We start from the raw sequence: 17,425 nt of genomic DNA, 5'->3' as shown, positions 1-17,425 counted from the left end.
CTTAAGGGACCTACAGAAGAGACGTTTTCTGCTGCCTCTTTAACTATGGTGGGTGGCAGCAAGGTTCCCGGAGTTGGCTGAAGAGGTGGTGATTTGTGCAATTAACATCTAATCAGTTCTATGAATATTTATTGCTAGTCAGCAAGCTTCTGAGTGACAGTGAAGCCCCATCTGATTGGGATCACATTCACGGGTAAGTCAGAGCCTCCTTTGGGGGTCACAGACCTCCCAGTGGGGCAAAAGGTCACAAAAGTATAACCGTCCAGCAGCACATGGGAGGCACATGTGCAATGTGAACGTGGAAAATTGTGTTAAATCCTTTTTTTGAGAAGTGGAAAACTGGAGGTTTTAAAATTGACTTGTTGGGGAGAGACACCTTGAAACAGTCTGAATATATTAACAAACAACACATGGCTGAGTTTGAGCTTGGGTATTTGCTTTTGGTTTTGTTGGATTTGGTTGTTTGCTTTTTTGTTTGTTGGGGTATTTTTGTGTGTGTGCTCTCATTTATCTTCTATTGCAACATGGGAGAGAAAATAAAAGGGAGAGAAATATAAACCCTTGCAATTGTGTGAAAACTCACATAGCAGTCAGGAATTTCTTGGAGCTTGTAATTGATCTTCCCCCATCATGGCATAAAGTGTGCAGAAAGCTAGCATTTTGTTTCCTCAGAAAATACTACTATGGGGACTTTCTGTCATCAGAAATTTCATCAGAAATTTTGACCCTTCCCAACTTTGTCCAAATTTATGCTGCTTTCCAGAATCCTCCATTCTCTTCCTTTAGTTTCTCTCTGCTGTAATCCTTTCACCTCACCTCTGCCTCTGGCTTCTCTTTCCCATGGTACCTTCCACCTTCTGGGCTTTGCTCATCCCTCTCCATGAACTTGCCTTAACGAAACCCCTTTTTCCTGATGCTGCCTCTCCTACCCTCCTGCTCCCTGGACAGACTCAGCCTGCCTTGGCAGAGCTCTGGGAAAACCCCCTATTATCAGTGGAATGTGAGCTGTTAAACCTCAGCCAAACTCTTCTGCTCCTGCTGCTCACCTGCAGCTTGGGTTTGCGCTGGAGGTGCTGCCAAAAGCCTGTTATTACCTAAATGAAAAAGACACACGGCTCTCCCTGAAAAGGAAGACACACAGATAACAGTGATTTGCCTGTTGCCTGCTGCCTTCTGGCTGAGAAAAACACCCCAAATTCCGGCAGGGCTTCCACAACCAGCCCTCAGTGGAGATAGAGGGACAGAGATGGTTCTGCACATTTTCCCTTCCTGGAAAGTATCCTGGGGATTTTTTGTGCCTGGGCAGGAGAAGATCCTCAGAATTTGCATTGCAGATATCCCCTTCTTCTCATGGTATTATGCTTGGCCTTGAGCAAATATAGGTAGGATGGGGAAAAAAAAAACCCAAAAGTGGGAGCCAATAAGAGACCCAGAACAAACAGCATGGTAACAGGGGAGGGAAGAGAAGGGTGGGAAGAGAAGGGAGGGTTGGCAAGTCTGAAGTCATAATCACAGAGCACAGGGGCTCTGTTGTGTAGCATTCTGTTTTCCTTGCTGCAGCCCTCCACTTTCCTCACCAGTTGCACCTGGAGCTGTGATTTCAATATCCAGGAGCTAATGGCCTGCTTGGTCCCCTCTCCAGAGGGCATTCAGCAGAAGAAAGTGTGCTTTGCACACAGAGAGGCTAGAGACACTTCAAGGGAGACAGCAGAAAGGGACAGAGGGGTGCAAGCAGCTCAGAGACACATGCTGCAGGGAAGCAGTGCACGTCTTCCAGGTTCCTGGCAATGCCAGCTGACCCTAAACCCCAGATGTGCACAGCTTCACATCTCAGGGCTTGGTGTCCCTACAGTGATGCCTTTACTCTGATGTGGTTAGAATGCAGGTGATGGTAGGCAACACACTGGGGGGTGTGGACACCCAGTATGGAGTGGTGTCTTTGTCCTGGGACTCACATTGTTTAGTATCTTCATTAATGTCAGAGAGAGTGGCATTAAGTATAGCCTCAGCAAGTTTGCAGATAACACTGAGCTGGAGTGGTGAATTTGACACACTCATGGGAAGGAATGACATCCAGAGGGATCTTTACAGGCAGCAGATTTAAACCGAAAGAAGATAGATTTAGATTGGATATAAGGAAGAAACTTCTTGTGATGAGGGTGGTGAGACACTGGAACAGTTTGCCCAGAGAAGCTGGGGATGCACCATCACTGGAATTGTTCAAGGCCAGGTGGGACAGGGCTTTCAGCAACGTGGTCTAATGGAAGATGTCCCTGCCCATGGTAGCAAGGGATGGATTAGATGATCTTCAAAGATCTCTTTCAAACCAAAACATTCTATGAACACATGCACATACATACATATTCTTTTTCCACTACAGTACTTTGTTATATCCATTTACCATTTGACCACCATCTTTCCCAAGTTAGATCAAAATATCATCAATTTCCCCAAACATAAGTCTGGACTTAAAAAAAAAAAAATCCCAAGATTTTATTTCAATGGTGCCTAGTTATATTTTGAGAGTGTTTGTCTGGAGAAGAGAAAGAATCTTGTTTCCCTCATTCCTTTTCATATTTGGTCTGAGAATTGAAGTTATCTTTTCATTACCTTGGCTCCAGGTGCTGGGGCTTTAAGGAAATTATTAATTTTTAAGATGCTTAGGACAAAATGGTGAGAATCTGTATCATTTCCATGCACTCCTTTCATCAGACAGCTCTACTCCCTTATGCTCATCTTGCCCTCCTATGTTTCCCTGCACCTGACCCAAACATCTCTGCACCACATGCAGCACTGCTTAGTCCTTTGCAATCACACACAGAAATACCTTTTTGTTTTGGTCTGGTTTGTGGTTTTTTTCAAGGAAAGGCCAATGTTTCTCTTTTCCCATGGAGACATTTATCTTGCACCCTTCAGAGCCAGGCTTGTTGGCCTGAGCAGCCAGAACTGCAGGCGAATCCATGAGGTGCTGGGAACCCTCTGCAAACCCAGGGGGTTTCTTCTATGAGGGAAGAAGGAGAAGAGGAAAGCCTCTGTCCTCTAGGCAGGCCTGGGAGCTGTTGCATATCTCCCGTCCTCAGAGCGGACAGGCTGCTCCTATGAGATGGGAATTGCTCAGAGATTGAAAACTTGTTGATATGAATTTCAGAGATGCCTGGCAGGGGCAGCTGGAGCGAGGAAGGGTTCAGTGTATTAAACTCGCCATACTAAAGCCATAATGTGCTTTTGCATGCTGCTGTGACCGGAATATCCACACCAGCTCAGCACCTCACTTCATCAGGGATGCTCTCAATACCTCCTTGTTGCTCCAGCCCTTCTCCATGCTCCTTCAGGGCATGTCCCAGCCACTGAGGCTTTGGAGGAATGTCTGTCTGTACAGGAGGAAAGGGGGACTTTACCCCTCGACACCACCCAAGTCTCACAGGCTTGTTGGCTTCTTCATCTGCTGCTTTTAGGAATGTGCAAAGCATCATTCATAGGTGGGAATACATCAGCAGAGAAGGAGAGAGGGCAGGATTGGTCCCAGGGAAGAGGAGCAAGGAAGTGAGTTTCTGGGAAGGTGGGTCAGCTGTATGTGGAAGGGACACTTGGGAAGAGACAGACCAAGGGTCAGATGGGACAAGAACAAAGGGCATGGAGGAAAACCAGGAAGAGGGATGCTCCAGGGAAAGAGCTGGGAATGGTTTCAGGGAGGGATGCCTTCAGAATAAGTAGGATGTGGACAGGGGTCTGGGAGGAAAAGTACCCAAGAGATGGGGTTGTGGGAGGGCAGGCACTGGGCTTCTACAAGAGTTTGCAGTCAGGTGAGCTCGAGGAGGGTGGTGGGCATTTAGAGGGGATACACGCACCACTTCCCACAAGGTATATTCCCTTTATGAAAATCTACTTTGTAATCTGGAATATGGGATTTGCTCTGTTGGATCTGCTTCTCCTCTGCAAAGCACCTAAGAGAGTTCATCTTGTTAAATCCTCTGCCCTGGAGGAGGTCAAATGCCTTCTGAGGGACAAACACTTAGCAACACTGTCTGGGAAACTGTTGCAGAGACTTTAATCCCTTGCCTGCTTCCCCTGTTCGGGTTCTAATACCCAGAAGGAAGAAAAGATGAGAAATACAGGTGGATGCAAGAGTGAGCCCTCCCATCTTGCATGGGACTCCAAGTCTGTGTGCTACAGTCCCAGGTGGACTGTGCTACCTGCCCAGCTCTGCAGCTGCCCTGAAGGGGTGAGGACAGGGAAGGCCTGGGGCTCCCTCCCAAACCTGTGTCCTGACTAACTCACAGCCACTCAAATCTACTGGTGAGACTCAGACTTTGCAACAGGGGAACACATAGGGCAAATGCCTGAGAACTCTATGCATCAGGAGACAAAAGCTGGTGTCAGGGTTTGCATGACTGAGGAGAAGCCCAAATAGTACCTCTGTTTCTGCCTTACTCTCTGTGGTTTTGATCAGAAGATCTCAGGCACTGCAGTGGTCTCTGTCACACACACAGCTGACTTTGGGGTGCAGCTCAGGTGTGGAGGAGCCTGACTGGAAATGAAAGAGATGTGAGTTAAATAAAGGAAGATTTGTCAGTTGCAATTATTTAGTAACTTAGAGGTTTTAGGGTGACTACCTCTGACACAGTGGGTATTAGCACAAGGAAGCTGTGAGACATTTCTATGCACATTGTTCTTTTCTAGCCCGGAGGAAGCCAGGAAGGGACCTGAGGGTTTGCTCCTCGGATGTGAGTAAGCCTGCAAAAAACCTGCATTACTTGGGTCACTGACAACTTGTCTGCCCCAGGGGCAATGCTCCCCGCTGGCTGGGTAACAAGGTCTTCCATCTCCAGTGCTGGCAGTGTGGCAGTCAGCCACTCGAGGAAAAGATGGATCAAATCAGAAAGCAGCCAAGGAAAACCTGAGAGGGAGATGGAGATCAGCTCTGTAAGGCCAGGCTGAGTCTGCTAAGCAGTAGAAGGACAAAACTCAGTTTCTTCAGCACTCTGGAGGGTGAGGCAGGAGTATGGGTAAATGGGAGTGAAACCCAGTGTTTCTATGAGCAGGAAAGGGTCGGGGCATCCTACTTACCCCTTCATTATCCTTCCATCCTGGCACCCAAATCAGACACCAGTTGCCACCATTGCTGTGCCAAAAATGACCCACCACAGATACAAGGGGACAGCAGAGCAGATTAACGGGAGTGCATGGAACTAGTGAAGGCTACACTGCTCTACCTCTTCCTGAATGCTCTTTTCTTTCCCTTTTTCCTTTTGGTACCCCATGTGCAGTGGTTTCCCATCTGCTCAGTGAGGAAAGGCAGGTGAATCCCTTCCTCTCACCACCTCTCCACAGAGGGTCTCCACGGGCTGGGGAATGACAGTGTCTTTTTTGTCAGAATTCTGCCACAGAGCAGAGAGGCAAGTCACACCTGACCGAGTATGGTGCTGCCACCAGAACAGGCTGGAAACACCCAACAGGGCTCCAGCCAGAAGCCAGCCACTCCTGCCAGGGAAGATGGCTCCATACACAAGCTTCCTCCTTCCCTCTGAGGGATGGACATGTCTGCCTCTGTTCCTCTCAAGGGAGAGGCACCGCTGGGCATAGAGGAGGGGAGCAGATCTGTGTGGGTGTTGGAGAATGGCTCCCCACATAGAAACAGGCATGCTGTTAGCAAGCAGCACTGCACAGGGTTGTCATCATGAGGTGTGGAGTCACAGGAGTAAGGTCCCTGACAAGAGGAAAGGGCAACCTTGTACTCAGCACATACAGCCTGTTGGCCCTAATTTTTCCTCTGCTCTGGGCTCTGTGTGCCAGGATGAGATGCATCAGGAGAGGTACCATTTTGCTAAATCTTGAAGCTGACACTTTTAATATCCATTAGCTCTGCTACTCTGCCAGAGAGCATTAGCTAAGATACATGGACTGTTCAATCCCTGATCCCTAGCCTCAGCCCCTACTATCCCTCCTTTTGTCTCCCCAGCCCAGCCTGACTGCTCTTCCCAGTACTGACAACATCAGTCATCTCAGGTCCAACCCCCTTGTTCAACAAATCTGTCATTTCCATCTTTCACTCCACTCATTTTCAAGGATTTTTGTGTCTTGAGGAAGGTGTCTCTCTGCACAATGCACATGGACCAATACCCAGACACACACCTAGAAAAGGACAGAAGGCGAAACTTCCTTCCTTCTGCCTCCAAGAAACAGATATGAAGCACTAAATGGAGCAAAGGAAGGAGAAAGTTTGAAATACAAATGCTGGCATTCCCTCTTGGCTGCATTGCAGGAGTCAGCAGAATCCTCTGCCAAGATTTGGTTTTGAGGCACTGTGCAAATGAGTTGTCAAAGCCACCCCTGTCATGCCTCCACTAGCTTGGGCTGCTGAGCATCCAAAAGCAGGATCATAGAATTACAGAAGCACAGAATTGGGTGGGAAAGGACCTTACAGATCAACTAATTCCAACCCCTCTGCCATAGGCAGGGACATTTCCCACTAGACCTGAGTGGATTGCTCGTAGTCCTTTCCAGCCTGGTCTTGAACACTGCCAGGGATGGGGCATCCACAGCTTTCTCTGGGTAACCTGTTCCAGTGCCTCACCATCCTCACAGCAGAGGAATTCTTCCTAATATCTGATTAAGACCTGCCCTCTTTCCATTTACCACCATTCCCCCTTCTCCTATCACTACATGCCCTGGTAAAAAGTCCTTCTACAGCTCTCTTGTCATCCCTGCTTCGGTACTGAAAGGCTGCAATAAGGCCTCCCTGGAGCTTTCTCTTCTCCAGGCTGAACAACAGTCCATGAAAAAGGATGGATCAGGAGCCAACAGTAACATAAGCATGGGCAGGGCCATGACCTCACACTACCCAAGCAGGTGTAGTGATAGCAGCAAGAACTATTAATGACCTCCAACAAAGAGGGTGAAGCAGACCTCAGATCCATTCAGGAGCCACACAGGTACAGTGCACCAGAAGTGGGTGCTTTTGGCATGAGCTTAAACAGACCTCTGGGGCCTGGGCACAGGGTGTGTGAGTGGGAGCCACGGGTAAGACTGACCAGAGCAGTTAAGGCTCGCTGGTGCACTTAGGGCCCTGACCCTTTTTAATACCACTGAATGCCATGCCCTGGGTGTGTTGCTGACTGCAAGTGTCACCAGGGGTACGTGGGCAGCTGTTACACTGTTATATTCAGGTCTGTGTTTATGAGGAAGAGGTTTGTACGTGCGCAGTATATCTGTGCATTACTGATATGAAGCTGTGTGACTACTGAACCCAAAGCAAAAACAAACTGCAGATGACAGAGCTGCTCAATCTACTCCCCCAGTAACCTGGTCTGCTCTCAAAAACATGGGTGAGTTATTTTTACCATTCCTATTGTCCCAGTTTAAATAAATTAATGATGGGATAATCTTTTTCAGCAAGACAAGCCTTAGCCTTTTAATGTCTTGGTCTCAACAGTTGTATTTGGCTGAGTTTGAATCAAAGCAGCTGCCAGTCACTGTACCTAGACAAGTAGTAGAATAGACAAATATGCTTGAGTGACCCCTGTTTAGAAAGATGCTGGGCAGGGGGTTAAAGAGTTTGTAGCCATGCTAGGAAGTGGGAAAAGAAGATTGGGTTTTCCTGAAGATGGGGAGACCTTTTTTTTTGCCTGAGACCTACTTTAATAGGATATACTAGGGAGTTCTCACAGTGAGAAATAGAGGAAATAAAAATTTCCTCCCTGTTGGCAGAGGACATTGTCACCTTGTCCCTATGTAGATCAGAGGTAAAAGAAAGAGGCAAAATGAAGAGAAGAAATGAATGTGTGTTAAGGTACCAAGCACACAGGAAATAAGCACCTAGACAGACAAAGTCTTTCCAAGGTGTTATTATTTAGAAATAATTCCACAGCAAAGCACAGGCGTGAAAAATCAGTGTCTCATACAGAAATTCCTTGGCAGAACAGGTGGTGCTTTGGCAGCTCCATCCCAGCCCCAATACCATGGCAGCTCTAGGCTGGCTCTTGTCATGAACCCTAGCCCTACTTTCTGGCTCAGGCTGGGTCTAAGATTCCACCTCTGATCCACACCACAAACTCTCACCCAGCATGACTCTCTTAGCAGTGTGCATTTAGTTTTGGCTCCCCTGCTTTAAACCTGCTCCTCTAGTTTTTATCTTTATACCTTCTCTAATGGCTTTCATCCTCTCTACAGGATGTAATGGATCTTTATAGACAAGACTCTTAGCCATGGTCTTTGCTGTACTAAATTCATCTTGCACCCTCAGATAGCTTTCTTAAAATATTTGAAATTGCAATTCAATGTCTTCATTTTACCCTGTCTACTGTTTTTAAAGAAGGAATCCAGCTATTTATCTTAGGAGCATGAGATAGTATTTGCAATGTCTCCTATCAACATGGTGTTCAGGCACCAAGCAGAAAAATCCCCGGGATTACAAAAATTCTGGAACTACTACTTCTGCATATGGATATGCTCAAGTCCCCTTGGACAGACCAAAAATTTTCCTCTCCCAAGGTTCTTCCCCCAGAGGGTGGTTGGGCACTGGAACAGCTCCCCAGGGCAGTGGTCACAGCACCAGCCTGACAGAGTTCAAGAAGCATTCGGGCAATGCCCTCAGATACATGATGTGACTCGTGGGGATGGTCCTGTGCAAGGCCAGGAGCTGGACTTGATGTTCAGAATGAGCATATTCTGTGATTCTGTGAGTGCCTAATTCCTATTCAGGCACTTGAATTCCCACTGATTGGAAGGGACTGTAACTGTGAAAACTGAAGTAATTTGTCACTCCTTCACTCTGGTTTGTAAGGGCCAGTGTAGCACAGAGACAGACAGAATGAATGAATGAAGCAGCTCTGAATTAATCTCTAGTTTAGCAACGTGTTCCTTTAGTCCGTGGGAAGGATTAGACAGGCAACACCTCGCAGCTGACCTCTAAGCTCAACCTGCTGCTGCTCCAGACAGCCCAAGGTTGATTTGCCTTGGATTTGAAGCAACTGCTGTCAATAACATAAAACTCAAGAGGTGAATAACAGGCCCCCTCATGAGATCTTGGTTTTTTTCCCCAGCCACCCTCTCTGCTCCTGCAGCTTTAAACCCAATGAAGGAATGTGTAATTTTTTTCCTAATGATTGAAAGAAGGCAGATAAGAGGTAGGTCTTCAAATTAAGAATCCAAGGCTTGATTGCAGCTCTTATCATATTTTTCCATTTTTTCCCCCTCCTCCCAACAGAAAATAAATTGCTTCAATAAATTGTATCTCTAATCTGCATAGAGGACCAGCAGACTGGGCTCTCCTTTTAATATTTTCTGTTGTGAGATAATCAACCCGTTCCTCTCACTGCATGGAACAAACGAATAGATTTTAAACAATTCCATTATTTGATGATTTCTACCATTATTAATACAAATTGTCTCTACTCGCTTTCAATTAGGGCATTTTTATTTTCTAATAAATCCCAATCAGGTTCTCTCAAAAGCAACCAAAATATGGAGACATTACTGCACTTTCCATTTAAACAAAGAACCCATCACACTTGCATGCCTCACCTCCCTCTGCTTCTCATGACTTTCCTTCTTCCAAACTCTTTTTCCATTTTCCCCTCCTGTCACTGTCAGTAGACCCCACTTATTTTCTTCTCCTACTGCTTTCTTTCAAATCTAATTCTATGTCTGTGGGGTGTGGTTTGCCCCACAAGCAGAGCTAAGATCTTGGTGGATTTTTTGTTGGGGATGGGAGGTTGTGAGGTCTGTGGTTTTGGAGAGGGAAAATATCCTTTATGAAGGCCGTGAGTCACACAAATAAAACCACGGAAGTGTTTGTGAGAAGGTGCACCAGGACATAAGCACACAGTAAAAATGTGGGAATGATACACCCTGAAAAAGCCAAAGATCTAGAATTTTGTCATAAGGAACAGATGCTTAAAAACATATAAATACAAAATATTATCCTCAAAATGGAATGTCATCTTTTCGGATACAGCTCTTGTACAAACAGGTCTCTCACTGCTACCAATCGAGTGCATTCCCTAAATGGTGCTGCTTAGAGCAGACATTCAGCTAACTTTTTAATGCAGCTGCTTCTGGGGTGGAACCTGCTGCCCTGTGCTCCCCTGCAGTGCAGCAGCCTGTCTGAGTGACATGAGATGCCTGAAGAGGTACAACTCAGTGTGGAGGATGCCTGCACTGACAGCTTGGAGACCCATTCTGTATTCAGTGCTGTGGTAGCACAGTTTAGCTTTCAGAAGGGGCACCATGAAATCCAATCCAGCAGCTGGACAAGGCTGGCTGTGGGTGGAGAAGCACCATGCACACCCAGTACAGTAGCAGCTCTCCCCCAGCACAGCAACTGGATGCTCTGAGGTAACCACCAGCCTCAGAAGGTTACCAAAGGCATCCCAGCTGCCTTTCCCAGGAGACAGGAACACAAACAGGCCATAGGTTTCTTCATACAACTCATCTTTTTTACTGCTGCTGCCTGTCCTCCTGAGAGGTAGGAGAGTCAAGTTGTCAGCTGCTATGGCAACCCTGCCTTGTCTGGCAAGGAGCAGGGAAGGATGAGAATGAGGGCAAGGGTGGGAAAGGGTGTGGTGATAGGAGATGTCCATAGCCTGGCTCAAGATAATCAATATGCATTCATCATCCTTCATCACTGCAAAACAAATGAGGCTGCAAGGCAGAAGGGGAGGAGACTGCTGTGGGATGGACAGGTATAAGGACAGGAGAGCTGGGTTGCGGCACAGTGATGGGCTGGCCATAAACTCCACATGCACGGGCTTCATCTCCTTCTGCACTTCAGCCACATCATTCACAGTGTGTGCCACACATCCCCTCCCAGTGGGTCACACCTCCACGTCCCTCGGCCTCCTGGGGTTCCATGCTGCTGTTGCCCACCTGCATATGTTCTCTGTGAGTGTCACTTCACAGCCCCTCCGTGGTGTGCACAAAGACACACCTTTGCCCCCACCTGTGGGCAGGCTTGCAATTCACAACTGCAGAGCTGTGGAGGTGTGGTTCCTTATCCTGATGCAAACCCCACCCTGCTGTGATTCTGGACCCCCAGCCACATGCACACACACCTTGCAGCACACAGAAGGCACAGCCACACATACACACTCCCAGGCTTGGCCTCTGCCACATATGTTTGCATACACTGTCACAGCCAACTTCCCTCCTCCCCTCCCAAGCAAATTTGCTTGAAGCATTTGAGCTCCCCAGCACACACACATCCTCCCCTCCGCCCCGATACTCCCTCCTGCCACGCCAGCCAGCACCAGCCACCCCCGCAAAAACACACACACGCAGATCGAGAGCGACGGCAGAGCCCTCAGTGAGCTGCTGGAGCAGAACAGATGGCTTAGCAACCAAAAAAACAGTCATTTGCTCCACAAGTTTCTTCCTCAACGTTCTGTTTGTTTTCAGAACACGTTCATCACCAGAATAAAATCCAGGCAAAATGGGCTGATATAAACACCCCAGCCTCGAGCCCTTGAGGTGTGAAGTCCCACCTGCTTTTTGCACCCTTTTTTTTTTCACAGATTTCGACTCACTCTTCCTGAGGCATCCCCTCCTCCTTTCCCACTTGAAATTGCCCCCCATCATCAGCATACAGATTAACTTCACCTTCCTTGGGAGACAATACCCCCACAGCTTGTCTTGCTCCTGTCCTCAGCTGGAAGGCACACTCCATATTTTCCAATCCTCATTTTTCCATTTCAGGTGTGCACCTGACTCAAAAGAGCACTTTGCCTGTTGTCTCATGCTGGAGTCACTTCCCTGAAAAACAATTACTACAGGTTTGAGGGAGCTACGTAGTGGATCTGCCACAGTGGGCATAGTATCCATCAGGTAGCACATGTTGCTAAAAAGGAGGTTTAGGGGTATGTTGCAGCTTCTTCTCCCATACAGGGAATTCCAGTCTGGGAATTGAGAGAGCAGATAAAGGGACATTTGTAGAACTGAGGGGAAACTCTGTCTCTCACAAGCAGGAAGGAAGCTGTCATAAACTTTTTATGTGCTGCATCACAGCCAAGTGGGAGCTTTATGTCACGCTGGTCACACAGGTCAGTTATCAGGGCTGTCCTTATCCAGGACCTATGGCAAGGGGCAGGGGAGTCTTAAACCCTGCCCTGCTACAGCTTTCTGCCATCTGTGGGGGTTGGGGGTTTCCATACCTGCTGTACATCAGCACCTGAGCAGTTCTGTCCGTCACTAGAAGTTCTGGTCAAGCTGAGGTGCAGCAGGAGGCAAGTCTGACTCCCTCCAGTGATGTATCTGGAACTGGGCCTCAAAGACTCACTTCCCCCACAACTTTACCAAAATTCAGGGCTGGACACTCAAGATGCAGAGTCCAACCTCCCCTGGCAGCTGAAAGCAAGCTATTTTTACAAGCAAGCCAATTTACAGCTCTCTGTTCATTCTCACATTGACACTTAATGACGATGCCTCCTGGGAGAATTCACCAGATGCATGGGGTGGACGGGGAAAAGTCCCAGGAAGGCAAACAGCTGGTTCCAGTGAAGTAGGAGGACAGGAGAGCTGGGTTTGTCTGGGGTCACTCTACATCTTCTGGCCAAATTGTCTCAAACCCTGCCTCCCCCCACTTAAACAGGAATCTCTGCCTTTGCAATGTTCTCCACTGTAAGGGAACTGCACATCTCTGTTTCGTCACTGAGGACAGGCCCCAAAGCCCCAGAGTACAGCCAATTAAGAGCCAGGCTGTGCACAAGCTGCCTTTGTATTTCTAGCAATAGTTGGGGTAGTGCGCTCCCTGCACACCTCTTTCCCTACTCCCCTCCCCATGAAGAAAAGAAAACATAAAAAGCTTCTGCAAGATGAAAAAGAATTTTTGAAAAGAAAGGCTAGATGAAGAGGTAATTGCCAAACACAGTCAGCATGAGGAAAGGCAGTGAGAGGTGTGAGGAGTCCACAGGTATGTGAAGGCAAGGAGTTGTGTCTACAATTCATGAGGAGGAAGCACTCCTGTGTGGCTGTGAAGGCTGCTGTCCTCAGCCAGCGGTGAATGGCTGTCTGACCAGGGCAGCAGGCAGGGGAGGGTGTCAGACCTTGCTTCAAAAACATGGTCCAGGCAGGCAGAGTTTGATGAGATGGGGATCTAGGGAAAGGAGGGATGCAGAGGTTGAAAAAAGAAACTGATCCTTTCTGGGAGGCAAATGGGGACAAAGGAGAGCAAAGTACAGAAGTGATATCCTTTAACCCTAAAGAGAAGTTGTGGTCCCACATAATTATGCTAGGTCATGCTGACCTCTGACTTAACCAGCTGTGTTTTACTTAGGGGATCACATTCACAGTCCAACTTAAACTAAAAAAAGTCATCCATGCTGTGTCCAGCTCATGGGACAGAAAGTTTCAGTACAAAGGCAGAGACAGGGTCTGCAAACCTGCTGTGGTTTTTTGTGCATCATCAGCCTCTGCTGAAGGCTCAAGGTCGTGTCCCCTGTGAGACTCAGTTGTGCTATCCAAAGGAGCTCTGCTCCCCCTCCTTCATCTAGACTGAGCTGCAAAGACAGGCAGCACCATGCCTTGGTAACCGCATCCCACATGGACAGAGCCAGGGACTGCAGCATGCCACGGCTGCCTGCCCACCTGTGCCCCTGCCCTGCCACATCAGGCAGGCACAGGTGATGGGGTCTCACTGCACATGGGCTCAGCACAGGACAGGTGCACACTGCAGAGAGGAGCTGAGACGTGTTCTGGCATGTGTTGAAGCTCTAATGTAGCCTAGAGTTTTTCTTTTGTCCCCAAGGGCCCTTCCAGGGGCGGAGGGCATGAGCGGCAGCCTTGCCACCACCATGAAATTGTGAGCAGTTGTGGTACGCAGCACAGCAACAACTGTGAAATCCCGAGGGAAGTCACGGATTCGTTACACTGTAATGGATCTGGGTCAAAACAGGGCAGGCGAGGGGAAGCGACAAGACAAGGAGAGCTGAAATCCATCTTCCCAGGCTGCCTCCCCTGTGAGCAAGAACAAGCACCCACAATGTTGAGCAGGCTGTTGTGATGGTGCTGGAGCCATCCAGGGCTTTTCCCAGAGATGGGGAGAGGTGTTGTCCTTGTCCTCGCACCTGCTGAGTAGAGTCTTTTTTTTGCTGAGTATCCTCACCAATTGCCAGGCTGAAAGACCAGGGAGAAGTAGGAGTTCCCTTGCAAAATCAGTGGGTGCCCAACACACCAGGAAGGGTCCTGGCCCTTTCACATCTGGTTCCATGTGGAACCCTCTCATCTAGTGACAACCACAATTTCTCCTGCCTCCTGTTTACGCTGGGCGTTCTCCCCCAACCTTCCAGCCCTGCTCCCTCCCTCCTTCATCATTGTGCAAGACACTGGCAAGCTGTGAGAGTGGGTCTGGGGGGTGAAGGCTGCATTTCCTGACAAAGTCAGTCGAGGTTTGTCTTGATCAGCAGATAAACCATTGGGCCTTCCATGTGTTTCACTCACCCTTACTCTCATGCTCTTTCTCCCAGAAAGCTCCCCCACAGGCATCACCTGATGCAGCAATTTCCACTACCACGGGGCCATCTTCATTTTTGTTGCCTTTTCTTCCTTGGTGCACCCATAAACAAAAATTTATTATCACAGAGGGCCATTATGGATAAATGGTCTTGGACAGGTCTGTTCAGCAGGGGATGGGGAGGAAGCAGGAGGCTGTGTGAGCAGAGGTGGGGGAGGCTGGAGCTGCTCTCCCGCTGATAGCGGCATTCATCCGCACAACTGTGCAGGACCTAATTAACGTGCAGCGATGCTGCCCGTGGCAGGTAGTGCCACGGCAGGACATCAGCAGGGAGTGAACAGACAGGGAATAAAAAGAGAAGAGGGTAGAGAGATGTGTGTGAGAACAAGGAGGGCAGGAGAGGAGGGGAAAGGGGAAGACAGGCAGGGCAATGAGGGCAGCCTACTGCTTCTCCATCACCCTATAGGTGCATCCTCCCTCTGGCTTCCCTAACAAATTCATAATTGCAGCACCTTTTTGGTTTTCACCTCGCTGCTGTGAATTGACAGCCATTTTTGTAATGTTAATAACATCTTCAAGCCAAGAGCAGCAGCCAGACCCCATGAGGGGCAGTGAGAAATGCAGGGCTATGGGGCAGAGAGAGAAGCAGAGCACATAAGGATTTTTTTGCCCTTTCAGATGAATTCAGGAATTGGGCTTTTGGTTGACAAACAATAAACAACCCCATCCAGGTCTAGAGAGCCAGGTCTTCTCATCCATGGCACACACCTGGCTGAAGGTAAGAGGATGGGGATGAGAAGTGTGGAAGGGGAACAGAGCCATGTGCATGGGCATACAGAGGTGGAGGTTTGGTGTGAGAGGGCCAAATCAACCCATTTCATATAGCTGAGAGAGTAGATGATAAAAACCATCATGTGGCAAGGGGAGACAAAGTGTCATACCACACAAAACAAGCTTTACTTACAGTGACTGGGTGGAGGGGTGGGGAAGACACTTTGTGGTGTGCCCATGCACTGTGTGCACAGGGCTTTGTGCTCACGTGCCATGTGCCCCTATACACTCAGGCCTCTCATCGCCCTTGTGCTCAGGCTCCGTGCATGTGTCTGTCTATGTCCACCCTCCCCATGTGCCCATTTGCTCAGTGTGAGCCTGTGAAAGTCTAAGTGGCAGCTTGGGTTTGTGCCTGCGAGGTGCTGGCCCGGGCTGCCGTTGCACAGTTGTGCAGCTGAAGCGTGCGTTTGTCCCCGAGTGTGTGCGCACACGTGCACACAAACGTCTCCTGCTCCCCCTCTGCACCAGCTGAGTGCCCAAGGAGCTGCAGGGCACACGATGTCCGGACAGCAGCTCCATGCTCATGGATGCTGTGAATGATACAGGCTAGCTGTGGCAGTTCTCAGCAACTCAGGAGAAGGCTCTTAACTTGCACAGACAGCCGGTGCTGGGGGCAGCTGGCAAGGGGCTGGAAGCCAATCTACTTTGACAGCTGCTCTGCCAGGGGTGGTTGGGGGCTTCTCTCTTCATGTTTTCACCACAAACTGGTTACCTAGTGTGAGGCTAACAGGGCCACTGCTAGATCCGACAGAAATGGGATCTAAGGGGACAAGCACAAAGTGCATTAAGCAGAAGAGCATCAGGAAAGCAAAGCACTCGAGAGCTGCATGCTTCTTGGTTCATGCGCTACTGATACACACTCATGTCATGCTTGCTGCTTTTCTCAGGGCCCCTCTTCCTGTCTGTCTTCCATTGCTCCTCCTCTTTCTCCCCACCTGCACCACATCCTTCTCCAAAGTACCTTCCCTCTGTGACCCTACTGAGCACCCAGTCAGGATACTGTGAAAGCTGGAGCTTCCAGTGTCATTGGGACCAGCTCTCTGGATATCGTTTGGCAAAGAAACCTGAGAGGCGACTACAGTCATCCTCAGCTGATGCCACACTTTGATCAGCATGCATGGCCTTAGCCATCCTGGGACACCCAGAGCCAGGCAGGTTGCCAGCTACCACAGAAAATTTGGAGCCAACAGGCTCCTGACAGCACTGGTGAGTCTCCTGCTATGAATAAGGGAGAAAACTCTAACAGCTTTGAGCCCACTGAGGAGATCCAGAAGGGCTGTGATGTCTCAGCATAAAATTCATCCTTGTAGATAAATGTTGGCTACAGAGGGCTTTAGGAGCAAGCAAAGAAAAAGAGAGGGAAAAAAAAAAGTGTTCTGAATTACTCTTGAAAAATATCCTGAGCCTATTCTGAGTCTTTCTGGCCCCGTCATGCCCCACACCAATCCATTCTGCACCACCTCCCTTTCTTCCTTTAATCCACTGCAGAAAGGCTGGTTCTTTCTCCCATCTCACAAATGAGTTTGAGGAGTCAGTGAGGACCTAATTTTCTAGCTCCACAAGTATTGGGAAGGAAAGAAAAAGAGTAAAACGTGTGACTTGGCAGAGGAAGCAGCTTTGTGGCACATCACCCCATAAATCTCATGCCTGACAGAGTTTCTAATGCTGGAGTCACTTAAAACCATGGCATCGTATTGGGTTAAATTGATGGATGGCGCGGAGAGAGGGACAGCCTAAAGCGCTGAGCAGGGGACCTGCCTGATGGCAGGCCTCTCACTCTCCTTCACATTCTGCTCCCTCTCTCCACTAATGGAGCCTCATGTCTTTAATCAGGAAGCAAGTGCTCTCCAGGTTACTGCCTGAAACGTTCAGAGGCACTCTTCAGGGAGACCTGCAGGCAGCAACGCTCAGCTTGTGAACTCTTCAGTCAGGAGACGACAAAAGAAGGGAAAGCACAAGGTTGTTCAGTGTTCATACACGAAGGGTTGTGCTTCCTCAGCTGTCAGTGGTGTCAACAACAGCCCATCAAGCTGTTGGAGAAGCCCAATGCCAAGCCAGCCTTGGCCAGAAGACAAATGAGTATAGAGGTTCTTGGAATAGGGCACCTCTAAAATGAATGAAGAGAATAACGTTCTCTCCTTCCAGAGAAAG

This window comes from Corvus cornix, chromosome 1A (genome assembly GCF_000738735.6).
Source record: "Corvus cornix cornix isolate S_Up_H32 chromosome 1A, ASM73873v5, whole genome shotgun sequence".
NCBI classification, from domain to species: domain Eukaryota; kingdom Metazoa; phylum Chordata; class Aves; order Passeriformes; family Corvidae; genus Corvus; species Corvus cornix.
Note: the sequence above shows the minus strand (reverse complement) of the source record.